This window comes from Tamandua tetradactyla, chromosome X (genome assembly GCF_023851605.1).
Source record: "Tamandua tetradactyla isolate mTamTet1 chromosome X, mTamTet1.pri, whole genome shotgun sequence".
NCBI classification, from domain to species: Eukaryota; Metazoa; Chordata; class Mammalia; order Pilosa; family Myrmecophagidae; genus Tamandua; species Tamandua tetradactyla.
Genome location: NC_135353.1, coordinates 102552794 through 102566207, shown reverse-complemented (window position 1 = coordinate 102566207; position 13414 = coordinate 102552794). Strand labels below are relative to the sequence as shown.

Here is a 13414-nt window from a genome sequence, read left to right as displayed (position 1 = left end):
ATCTTTTGAAGTGTTTTCAACAGGAAAGGATGTTGAATCTTGTCGAATGCCTTCTCTGCATCAATTGAGATGATCATGTGATTTTTCTGCTTTGATTTGTTGGTATGGTGTATTACATTAATTGATTTTCTTATGTTGAACCATCCTTGCATACCTGGGATGAATCCTACTTGGTCATGATGTATAATTCTTTTAATGTGTTGTTGGATACGATTTGCTAGAATTTTATTGAGGATTTTTGCATCTGTATTCATTAGAGAGATTGGTCTGTAGTTTTCTTTTTTTGTAATATCTTTGCCTGGTTTTGGTATGAGGGTGATGTTGGCTTCATAGAATGAATTAGGTAGTTTTCCCTCCACTTCGATTTTTTTGAAGAGTTTGAAGAGAATTGGTACTAATTCTTTCTGGAACGTTTGGTAGAATTCACATGTGAAGCCATCTGGTCCTGGACTTTTCTTTTTAGGAAGCTTTTGAATGACTAATTCAATTTCTTTACTTGTGATTGGTTTGTTGAGGTCATCTATGTCTTCTTGAGTCAAAGTTGGTTGTTCATGTCTTTCCAGGAACCCGTCCATTTCCTCTAAATTGTTGTATTTATTAGCGTAAAGTTGTTCATAGTATCCTGTTATTACCTCCTTTATTTCTGTGAGGTCAGTAGTTATGTCTCCTCTTCCATTTCTGATCTTATTTATTTGCATCCTCTCTCTTCTTCTTTTTGTCAATCTTGCTAAGGGCCCATCAATCTTATTGATTTTCTCATAGAACCAACTTCTGGCCTTATTGATTTTCTCTATTGTTTTCATGTTTTCAATTTCATTTATTTGTGCTCTAATCTTTGTTATTTCTTTCCTTTTGCTTGCTTTGGGGTTAGCTTGCTGTTCTTTCCCCAGTTCTTCCAAATGGATAGTTAATTCCTGAATTTTTGCCTTTTCTTCTTTTCTGATATAGACATTTAGAGCAATAAATTTCCCTCTTAGCACTGCCTTTGCTGCGTCCCATAAGTTTTGATATGTTGTGTTTTCATTTTCATTCGCCTCGAGGTATTTGCTAATTTCTCTTGCAATTTCTTCTTTGACCCAGTCGTTGTTTAGGAGTGTGTTGTTGAGCCTCCACGTATTTGTGAATTTTCTGGCACTCTGCCTATTATTGATTTCCAACATCATTCCTTTATGGTCCGAGAAAGTGTTGTGTAAGATTTCAATCTTTTTAAATTTGTTAAGACTTGCTTTGTGACCCAGCATATGGTCTATCTTTGAGAATGATCCATGAGCACTTGAGAAAAAGGTGTATCCTGCTGTTGTGGGATGTAATGTCCTATAAATGTCTATTAAGTCTAGTTCATTTATAGTAATATTCAGATTCTCTATTTCTTTGTTGATCCTCCGTCTAGATGTTCTGTCCCTTGATGAGAGTGGTGAGTTGAAGTCTCCAACTATTATGGTATATGAGTCTATTTCCCTTTTCAGTGTTTGCAGTATATTCCTCACGTATTTTGGGGCATTCTGATTCGGTGCGTAAATATTTATGATTGTTATGTCTTCTTGTTTAATTGTTCCTTTTATTAGTATATAGTGTCCTTCTTTGTCTCTTTTAACTGTTTTACATTTGAAGTCTAATTTGTTGGATATTAGTATAGCCACTCCTGCTCTTTTCTGGTTGTTATTTGCATGAAATATCTTTTCCCAACCTTTCACTTTCAACCTATGTTTATCTTTGGGTCTAAGATGTGTTTCCTGTAGACAGCATATCGAAGGATCCTGTTTTTTAATCCATTCTGCCAATCTATGTCCTTTGATTGGGGAATTCAGTCCATTGACATTTAGTGTTATTACTGTTTGGATAATATTTTCCTCTAACATTTTGCCTTTTGTATTATATATATCATATCTGATTTTCCTTCTTTCTACACTCTTTTCCATATCTCTCTCTTCTGTCTTTTTGTATCTGACTCTAGTGCTCCCTTTAGTATTTCTTGCAGAGCTGGTCTCTTGGTCACAAATTCTTTCAGTGACTTTTTGTCTGAGAATGTTTTAATTTCTCCCTCATTTTTGAAGGATAATTTTGCTGGATATAGGAGTCTTGGTTGGCAGTTTTTCTCTTTTAGTATTTTAAATATATCATCCCACTGTCTTCTAGCTTCCATGGTTTCTGCTGAGAAATCTACACAAAGTCTTATTGGGTTTCCCTTGTATGTAATGGATTGTTTTTCTCTTGCTGCTTTCAAGATCTTCTCTTTCTCTTTGACCTCTGACATTCTAACTAGTAAGTGTCTTGGAGAACGCCTATTTGGGTCTAATCTCTTTGGGGTGCGCTGCACTTCTTGGATCTGTAATTTTAGGTCTTTCATAAGAGTTGGGAAATTTTCAGTGAAAATTTCTTCCATTAGTTTTTCTCCTCCTTTTCCCTTCTCTTCTCCTTCTGGGACACCCACAACACGTATATTTGTGCGGTTCATATTGTCCTTGAGTTCCCTGATACCCTGTTCAAATTTTTCCATTCTTTTCCCGATAGTTTCTGTTTCTTTTTGGGATTCAGATGTTCCATCCTCCAAATCACTAATTCTATCTTCTGTCTCTTTAAATCTATCATTGTAGCTATCCATTATTTTTTCTATGTTTGCTACTTTATCCTTCACTTCCATAAGTTCTGCGATTTGTTTTTTCAGTTTTTCTATTTCTTCTTTATGTTCAGCCCATGTCCTCTTCATGTCCTCCCTCAATTTATCGATTTCATTTTTGAAGAGGTTTTCCATTTCTGTTCGTATATTCAGCATTAGTTGTCTCAGCTCTTGTGTCTCATTTGAGCTATTGGTTTGTTCCTTTGACTGAGCCATATTCTCAATCTTTTGAGCGTGGACAGTTATCTTCTGCTGCTGGCGTCTGGGCATTTATTCAGATTTCTCTTGGTGTTGGACCCAGCAAGGTTGTAATATTTTTCTGTGAAATCTCTGGGTTCTGTTTTTCTTATCCTGCCCAGTAGGTGGCGCTTGTGGCACACGTTTGTCTGCGGGTCCCACCAGTAAAAGGTGCTGTGGGACCTTAAACTTTGGAAAACTCTCGCCGTCCTGGGGGTTCGCTAGCCGAAGCGGCTTGAGCCGGCCCTTGGTCCGAACGCAGGGAGGGTTGCTGGTCGCCGCAGCCAGGGAAAGAGCCCGTCCGAATTTCCTAGTCGGCCCTGGGCAACAAGCGTGGCGGGAGGGCGCCAGCGGCAGCGGCCCGCCCGAGAGAGTGCACGTTCCCCGGGAGTCACGGGTTTGGAAGGGGCCTCCCCCACCCGTCACCGTTCTCCGCGGGCTGGGGATTTCCGATCCAATTCTCTCAGTTGGTCCGGGGGCTGCGCGTGGTGTGGGCGCCAGTCGCCTTGGTTTCAGGCGACCGCCTCTCCAATTCTCCCAGCCGGCCCCGGAAGGGGGAAGGGAGTAACTCCGGCCGCTTCCCGCCCCGCCCGGTAAGGCCCGCGCGACTCGGCGATCTCACCTGAGCTGCTTCTCTCAGCCAGCCAGCCGTTCCAGGATGGGGTACGCTGTCTTTTTTATCTCTGTTGTGGCTTTGGGCGCTTTCTGTATCGTTTCTACTCCCCTAGTAGGTGTCCTGGAGAAGAAACTAAGATCCGCGCGTCTTACTAAGCCGCCATCTTCCAGGAAGTCCCCCCCCCTATTTATTTTTAATCTGTATGTTTTACCCATCTGTCAAAAAGGTAGATAAAAGGAGCACCAGACAAAAAGTTTTCACAATCACATAGTCACATTGTGAAAGCTATATCATTATACAATCATCTTCAAGAAACATGGTTACTCTAACAAACTCTAAATTTTCAGACAGTTCCCTCCAGCCTCTCCATTACACCTTAACTGAAAAGGTAATATCTATTTAATGCGTAAGAATGACCTCTAGGATAACCTCTTGACTCTGTTTGGAATCTCTCAGTCATTGATACTTTATTTTGTTTCATTTTGCTCTTCCCCCTTTTGGTCGAGAAGGTTTTCTTAATCCCTTGATGCTGAGTCCCAGCTCATTCTGTCCTGCATTTCCAGGAAGGTCCACACCCCTGGGAGTCATGTCCCATGTAGAGATGGGAAGGGTGGTGAGTTTGCTTGTCGTGTTGGCTGAGAGAGAGAGGCCACATCTGAGGAACAAAAGAGGTTCTCTGGGGGGTGACTCTTAGACCTAATTTTAAGTAGGCTTGACCTATCCTTTGTGGGGTTAAGTTTCATATGAACAACCCCCCTGATTGAGGGCCCCACCTATTGCTTTGGTTGTCCACATTACTTGTGAGAGTATCAAGAATTCTCCACTTGGGGAAGTTGAGTTTTCCCCTTTCTTGCCATTTCTGCAAGGGGTCTTTGCAAATACTTTTTTATTCACTGCTCAAATCACTCTGGGATTTAATGGGGCATCCCCCTAGACAAACCTACAAATAGATATTGAATTTTGTCAAATGTTTTTGGTACCTATTGAGATGATCATCTGCTTTGCTTTCTTTATTCTGTTGATATGGTGAATTACACTGATTAATTTCTGAATATTTGTTGAGGATTTTTGCATTTATGTTCATGAGAGTTGTTCTAGTTTGCTCGCTGCTGGAATGCAATGTATCAGAAACAGAATGGCTTTTAAAAAGGGGAATTTAATAAGTTGCTAGTTTACAGTTTTAAGGCTGAGAAAATATCCCAATTAAAACAAGTCTATAGAAATGTCCAACCTAAGGCATCCAGGAAAGGGACCTGTATTTCCTGGCCTTCAAGAAGGCTGATGAAGTTCAGGGTTTCTCCCTCAAGTGGAAGGGCACATAGCAAACACGGTCAGGGTCCCTCTCTCATCTGGAAGGGGACATGACAAACACGGTGTCATCTGCTAGCTTCTTCTCCTAGCTTCCTGTTTCATGAAGCTCCCCAGGAGGCATTTTCCTTCTTCATCTCCCAAGGTTGCTGGCTGGTGGACTCTGCTTCTCAAGGCTATGTCGTTCTACTCTGCTCTCTCTGAATCTTTCTCTTTCTCCAAAATGTTTCCTCTTTTATAGGACTCCACAAACTAATCAAGATCCACCCAAATGGGTGGAGACACGCCTCCAGCTAATCCTGTCTAACAACCACTCTTGATTAAAATCACTTCTCCAGGGAGATGATTTAATTACAGTTTCAAACATTCAATACTGAATAGGGATTAGAAGAAATGGCTGCCTTTACAAAATGGGATTAGGATTAAAACATGGCTTTTCTAGGGTACATACATCATTTCAAATCAGCACATTCCACCCTCTGGACCCTAAAAAAAAACTTTTTTCTCCCATATACAAAAAACATTAATTCCATCACAATATCAGAAAACTGAAGTATTTCAGTAACAATCAAATGCAATACAAGTTAAAACCGGTGCACAGTCTCATCAGAGTTGGGTACAAGCATGGTCTGTGCTCATGCAAATTCTCCTCTGTGTCTGGACCTTTGAAAAATCATAATAAGTTATTTGGTGCTAAAATATAAAGGAGGAACAGTCAACGGATACATATGCGCATTTCCATAGGGAGGAAGGAACACAGGGGTTACTGGACCCATTCAGTTTAGAAAACCTGCAGGGCAAAGTCCATTAGATTTCAAAGTTTGAGAGTCATTTATCTTCTGGGCTTTAGACAGCAGCATTCCCACCCTTTCCAAGGGCCTATGCCTTAGGCCTGCCTCTCTCTGAATGCAACCTTGGGGGACATTGTGGAGCCACCTTTTTCTCGGCTCCACCCTGTTGAAGCACTGGGGCCAACCCAGGCTCTCTGCCATCTCCGGGGCACATGCTCAGTCCCTCCATGTGGTGGCAGCCAGGCTTTCCCCAAACCCCAAGGAATATGCTTCATCCATTCCAAGGCCTGAGGCGGCTTGACTCTTCTACTGCAATGAGGTGGAAGGCCCATCCTCTGCCTTTGGGGCAAACTCACCCTCTCCATGGGCTTGAGTGGGTCCGCTCTCCTGGCCCGAGGCTTCTTGACTTCAGACCTCAGCCTCCATGGTTTTGCCTCTGAAATGATTTTTCCTCCAATGTATCCCTTCTCTGAACCCCTAGCAGTGGGGTTCACTGCTATGGCAGTGACTCTGTTTATACAGGTCCCATAGCACTCTCGTTGCTTTCTATGCAGTAGCCTTGGATCGTGCCCATCAGACATAAGGAGTTTTCACAAGTCGTTCCTGGATAACTCCATGTCCGATCCTGGCTTCCTCTGAAATGGCTGACTGGTTCCACATCTGGCCAAATCTTCACATGGAGCACTATTCTCTGGGGTCTCCCTTCCTGGAAGCCCAGAATTTTCCAGGACATCAGTTTCTGGTTTCTTTGTACCCAAGAGTTCAGTTCTCTCCTATCGCATTTCACTATAAGCTGTGAGGACAAACCAGCCTGCACTTTCCACATTTAATTTGAAGATCTCTTCTGCTGGATATACACGTTCATGGCTTTTAAAATCTGCCTTCCAGCCAAAGCCACTAGTCTTTTTTTGCCAGATTATCTGCCATTTTAAAACAAGGTTCATCTTCCTTCCAGTCTATAATAACACATGCCTCATTTTTGTCTAAGGCTTTATCAGAAGTGTCTTTAGAGTCTACATTTCTACCCAGAGTCTCTTCAAAGCATTCTAGGCCTTCTCTATCAAGCTTCTCACAAGTCTTCCAGAATCTTCCCCTTATCCATTTAAGAAGCTGTTCCAACATATTTGGTATTTGCAAACTGTACCAGCACCCCACTGTCCGGTACCAAAATCTGTTCTGGTTTGGTAGCTGCTGGAATATCAGAAATAGAATGGCTTTTAAAAAGAGAAATTGAATAAGTTGGGCTGAGAAAATGTCTCAATTAAAACAAGTCTATACAAAGGTCCAATCTAAGGTATCTAGGGAAAGATACCTTGGTTTAAGAAGGCTGATGAAATTCAGGGTTTCTCCCTCAAGTGGAAGGGCACATAGCAAACACAGTCAGGGACCCTCTCTCATCTGGAAGGGCACATGACGAACATGGTGTTATCTGCTAGCTTCTTCTCCTGGCTTCCTGTTTCATGAAGCTCCCTGGGAGGCATTTTCCTTCTTCATCTCCCAAGGTTGCTGGCTGGTAGACTCTGCTTCTCGTGGCTATGTCGTTCTACTCTGCTCTCTCTGATTCTCTTTCTTTCTCCAAAATGTTTCCTCTTTTATAGGACTCCAGAAGCTAATCAAGATCCACCCAAATGAGTGGAGACACACCTCCAGCTAATCCAGCCTAACAACCGCTCCTGATTAAATCACATTTCTAGGGAGATGACCTAATTATAGTTTCAAACATTCATAGGAATTAGAAGACATGGCTGCCTTTACAAAATTGGGTTAGGATTAAAACATGGCTTTTCTAGGGTACATACATCATTTCAAACCAACATGAGGTATTGGTCTTTAGTTTTATTTCTTGTAATGCTTTCTCTAATTTTGATATCAGTGTAATACTAGCCTCATAAAATGAGTTGGAAAAGTTTTCTCTTCTCTGATATTTCTTGAAAATATATGTGAAACTGATATCATTTCTTTCATAAATGTTTAGTAGAATTCACCATTGAAGTCAACTGGTCTTCAATTTTTTCTTGTTAGAAAGTTTTTAACAATGAATCAGTTTGTAAAAAATTGGCATAGGACAATTCAGGTTATTTCTTCAGTGAGCTTTGGTAATTTGTATGTTTCAAGGAATTAGTCCATTTTGTCTAAATTGCCAAATTTATGGGAATAGAGTTATTTGTAGTATTCCCTTATTTTCCTTTTAATGTCTGTGGAGCTCAGAGTGGTGAACTTTCTTTCGTTCTTGATGTTGGAATTTGTGCCATCTCTCTTTTTTTCTTGGTCAATGGGTTTCTCAATTTTACTTATCTTTTTCAAGGATCATGTTTTGGTTTTAATGAAAACAGAAAAGTAATAGAGGCAGATAATTTCATTAATTTCTCCTTTTATCTATTTACTTTCTTCTGCTTGCTTTGCATTTAATTTTTAACCCATGTTCTCCTCATTTTTTGAAATTTTATTGTAGTAACATATATACAACATAAAATTTCCCATTTTTACCACTTCCAACTACACAATTCAGTGGCATTAATTACATTCATAGTGTGTGCTACCATAGCCACCATCTATTATCAGAACTTGGTCATCACTCCTAACAGAACCTCTACCCATTAAGCATTAACTCTCTATTGCTCCTCAACCACCCTGGTAATCTGTAATCTACTTTCTGCCTCTATGAATTTATTCTAGGTATTTCATATAAATGAGATCATATGCTGTATGTCTTTTTGTGTATGACTTCTTTCATGCAACATGATGTCTTCCTGGTCTTCCATGTCATAGCATATATCAGAACTTCATTTGTTTTTGTGTCTGAATAATATTCCATTGTATTCATATAATATATTTTGTTTATCCATTCATCTATTGATGAACCCTTGGGCTGTTTACACCTTTTGAGTATTTTGAATAATACTGCTTTGAACATTGATGTACAAGTGTCAATTTGAATCCCTGTTTTCAGTTTCTTTGGGTATATACTTAGAAGTGGAATTGCTGAATCATATGATTGTTGCAGGGGTCTCAAAGACCAGTATTTAAGGCTTATTCTGACTTCAGTACCCTTGTCTTAACTGTATTTTTTTCTGGTTCTCTTTATTAAGCATTCAGCTGGTCTATGGTTTAGGTTGCTGTTCTCATGTAGTAACCAGCCTTTTCTTAATTGCTTTCTACCAAAATCTTCATTGTTTTTCATGGTGTTCGTAGGCTTGAACTTGCTCATGCTCTGTTGCAAATAAAATGAGTTCCCTTAGGGAGAGTCATGGAGATCCATGTTCTTATTGCCTTAGCACTTCTCCTCAGGAGTTGGAGCCCGGGCCAGTGGCCTCGTTTTTTCAGTTACATTCCTGTTTTATGATTAGGGTGCTGGATAGGGTGGTAGGTTTTGGACTTCTCAGTTTTCCTTGTCTGGTGTGAAACCTGTACTCTATGAGTGGACTGGGGTGAGGACAATTGAGGCCCAATATTCCCCTCTTGCCATGTCCAGGATAAGGCATCTGCCTTATAAGTGGCAGCTGAGTTGAGGAAGGAGGCTCCAGATCTCTTAACTACTCCCAGTCAGAGATCCGGATATGAGAAATGCTTTGCATCTTGCTTCATTCTTTGTGATACCATAATCCTAGGCTGTGTTCTAGGAAGAGAGTTAGCCTGTGTTTTTGGCTGCGGCTGCCCAGAGTTGTGCTTTTGTCACACTGAACCTTGGTGGGGTGGGGAGGGGACATGATCAAGTCTTTAATGTCACAGACTTTCACTGTTTTCACCAAGATTCAGTATGTTTTCTTGAATAAATATTTTCTCATTTGATGTAGAACACTTTTAAGATGCTTTTAGTTGATTTTAAAAATTAAGTTTTTCACCATTTATGGTTGTTTAACTAGGCTTAGAATCTGTTTTAGTTTGTTAAAGTTACTGGAACATAATATACCAGAAACAGAATGGCTTTTAAAAAGGGAATTTATTAAGTTGCAAGTTTACATTTCTAAGGCTATAAAAATGTTCAGTCTAAGGCATCCAGAAAAACATACCTTGGCTCAAGAAGACCAATGATGTTCAAGGTTTCTCTCTCAGCTGGAAAGGCACATGGCTGGGTCTGCCATCTTTCTCTCCTGACTTCTTCAATGGCTTCCCCAGGGGCATTTTCCTTCTGCATCTCCGAAGGTCTCTGGCCGGTGGGCTCTGTTGGCACTAAAGCTTTTTCCAAAATGGTTCCCTTTTAAAGGATTCCAGTAAGTAACCCCACCTTGAATGGGTGGAGACACATCTCCATGGAAACCATCTAATCAAAAGTTACCATCCACAATTGGGTGGATCACATCTCCAGGGAAACAGTAAAAAAAAAACCCTACCCAGCAATACTGAATGAGGATTAAAGAACATGGCTTTACTAGGGTATATGACCATTTCAAACTGGCACAGGATCCACAGAGCTCCTCCCACCACGATCCTGGAACTCACCCCCTGTATTCCTTTCTTCGTTTTTTTCAAGAAAATTTCCATGGTTTTATTGTATAATGAGGCATTGAAACATCTGAACAAATCAATATCTAAGCGGTAAGGTAGCTGCTTTCTCCTTCACTTCTTTGGGTTATTAAAGCAACTTGTCAGATTAAAAAAAAAAAAAGACAACCTTTTGCATTACTTAAGTCTTTCCAAAGTATGCGCTGGTACAACACAAAGTTCTGTCAGATGCAACTAGTCTAGCATCCAGACATCATGCACAACACCTTGGTGGCTGCAGCACACTACACCCACTCCGATCGCAGCCCTGCTCATTTGTGTATGATATTTGGAGCATCTGGAAGAGTGTGAATAATATCAGGAAGAAGGAGGAGGAGGAAACAGAATGAGTGCCTGGCTGGGAAGTGGTCAGCTGAAGTTGTACAGGACAAGCCTGAACATTATTGGTGCAAATTCAAGCACCTTGATGTTCATTAATAGGAACATCTGGTGGAACCCTATGATGGGGTCTTCATCAGCCTTGAGCTGGCTCACAACCATGCTTATGATGCAGCTATTTGGTGTAGGCTGATGGTCTGCATCATGATGTTGTGCTGAATTTTCTGGAATGGAAGGCTGGACAATTTCTCGACAATAGTATCTTTCTCCTGGCACTGCTGTTTTTTCCACGTAAGGCATGATGCATCATATAAACTGCTCCCAGCTGTGTACTGTCATTATCAAATAACTGGTAGTAATGCTGAATGAAGCTGAATCCAGTCTGATCCCAAATTGGCTTGTTCCTCATTCTTGTTCCCCAGTGTCACCTCTCACTGAGACCCTAGGGTGCTGACAGGACAGTGGTGGTGGCAGTGGCAACCCAGTATGGTCTGTGCCCTCTATTCCTTTCTGATGATTCTTTTCCTCAGCATTGTGTAGCAGCCTTCATGCACGTGTAGATCAGATACTCAGGCGAAGACTCAAAGGATCCCCTCTGCAGATTGCTTGATCTTCTGCTCTCTCTACAGCTCTCTTGTCTCCTGTACTCTCTTCCATAAAGTCAAGTCACATTGGTCTTTATGAATTCCAGTCTCTGCTTCTTCAACTCAGTGATACTGCTAGACTCTGAGTTCCCACCCCTTGAACTGTGGCCTAGAAATTGTCTCTAGGCAGTAAACTGCGGCAATAATTGGGCTTATCCTATGCTGCCTGTGTTCCAATATCTGAAAAATTCTTGTTATTTGTATATACATCTGGTTTTCTTGTTGTTTAAGGAAGGATAGTAAATTTTATCCTTTTTACTCCATCTTGGCTGAAAGTATAATTCTGGTCCAGGGCTCTTCTGTACCTTTCTTTTTGCAGTGTGATTAAGAGCTGAGACTCTAGGTTTGAATTTTGACTCTCCAGTGGTTAAGGCAAGTAACTTAACCTTTCTGTGCCTCATTTTACTCCTCTACAAATAGGGGATAATAGGGTTGTTGTGAGGATTAAATGGGTTAATGCTTATTACGTGTTTATAACAGGATATTACCACCATCACCACCACCACAACTGCCTCTATTACTACTATTGCTACTACTACTGTTTTCATTTTCCATATATCCTTGGGGAAATTGCCCAAGGCATAATTTGTGATAGGGATATAGAAGAGGACTGTACCATAATATCTAGTTGTAGATATTAATATTTATCAAGTAATTGATAAATATTAAGTAGCCATTGGGTATATGTTTGTATGAACTCTTATTTACTTGTGTTAATTTTCAAACTGAACATGGTAGACTCAGAGCTGAAAAAGGGATCATCTATGTCATTTCATTTACTTTGCAAATGAGCAGTTAGGCCCTTAGAGCTGATTCCCTGAACTAAGATCCCATGAGAAGTTAGTCTCTTATTTCCCTTTGGTGCTCTTAGTGTCACACCATGATGCTATTTGGCTTTTCTGTACCTAGAAGTCCTCCTCCACTGCTACCCAAGTGTAAATTGTGGTAGTAAATCTTTATAATTGTGTGATTTAAAAGATTTAGATATAACCAAAGATACAGTATTTACTTCCCACATGGAGTTTTAGGGTAGCTTACCCTGGGTAGGTGGATGTGGTTAATACATAGAGATTAGCAGAATATAAATAACCTGTTTCTATCTTATAAAGATATGGAAATAGTTAAGGTGTCTGATGTTGGAAATATGTTACATTTCTTTCTTGGCAGAATCAGTAAACCTAAACCTCATGCTATTTAAGATGGAGATATTTTATAATATACCAGGTTTAGAGACTTATATAATGCTCCCAGAGTATTTTTTCTGAGTTAAAAGAAAAGTTTAATTGCTTATCTGGGCACCAGTGATATGGTATCAATAATATCTGATGAAGAAAGCAAATGGATGCCTCCTGTTAAGTTCAGTACCCTGCTTTGAGCCCTCAGGCCTTTCTTGTATTAATGATGTCTTCTGCCAGGAAAACAGTGCACTAGTACTTTGCTGTAATACTCTTTAGCACATCAAGGTGGTAAAATAAAACTTGATAATTGCTATTGAACATATGTGTGTCAGGAATTGTGCTAATCCTTTTACATATATTATCTCATTTAATCCTCACAGCATCTTAAGGTAGTTATTATATTCCAATTTACAGAGGAGGAAATAGAGACTCAAAGAAGTGAAGCATCTTGTCCAACATCATGTACCAAGCTATGGACCATTGCACCCAAATCTTGGCCTTTGCAGTTTGTAATTCTGACACAAGTTGTCTGACTGAAATCCTGTGCCTCTCCTAAGAATTATCAGTGGATTTATTCCTGAGATCTTTGGTCATAACACTGCTACCTAATGCATAGCTCTATTGCATAGCTACAAAGATACTCTAGTGTATCTTTGTATCCAGAACATTTACCGTGGGACAGATAATTAATAGTTGCATGTTAGATAAGACTTTGGTAAAAGAATTCAAGAAGCTACAGACTCCTGAATGGTCTCCTCCATTGGCTTGACAACCCATCAAGTAGTCAAGAAAAGAGGATGTTGTAGGCTAAGCAAAATGACATTATGGTTTAGAGTAGAGAAGATTATCAGAGGAGGTGTAGTACAGCTAGGTCTTTGAGATGTCACGTTTGATACTCATAATCGTGCTTTAGAGTAGGTAATATCATTACCATTTTCAGGTAAAGAAATGAAACTTATTGCTTGTTTGAGCATATAAGTTGGTATGTTCCTGTTGTAGAATCTGTAGTCACCCTTAGGTCTGCCTACTACACAGCCAATGTTCTTTTCACTGTCTCCCTCTTTCTACAGTGGGGACCAGATAGCACCATCCCTACAACTAGCTCCTCTTCCTCTCAGTTTCGAACTTCTGGATTATTTTATTTTATTATTTTTTTGCATGGGCAGGCACCAAGAATTGAACCCAGGTCTCTGGCATTGCAG

The 13414-nt window shown here is 40.3% G+C and overlaps 1 protein-coding gene across 1 annotated transcript in view; it reads left to right on the top strand.

Annotated features, from left to right (window-relative positions):
• LOC143671513 (ectodysplasin-A-like) overlaps positions 1 to 13414 on the top strand; it is a 474212-nt gene that overhangs the window by 155212 nt on the left and 305586 nt on the right. The window lies entirely within an intron of this gene.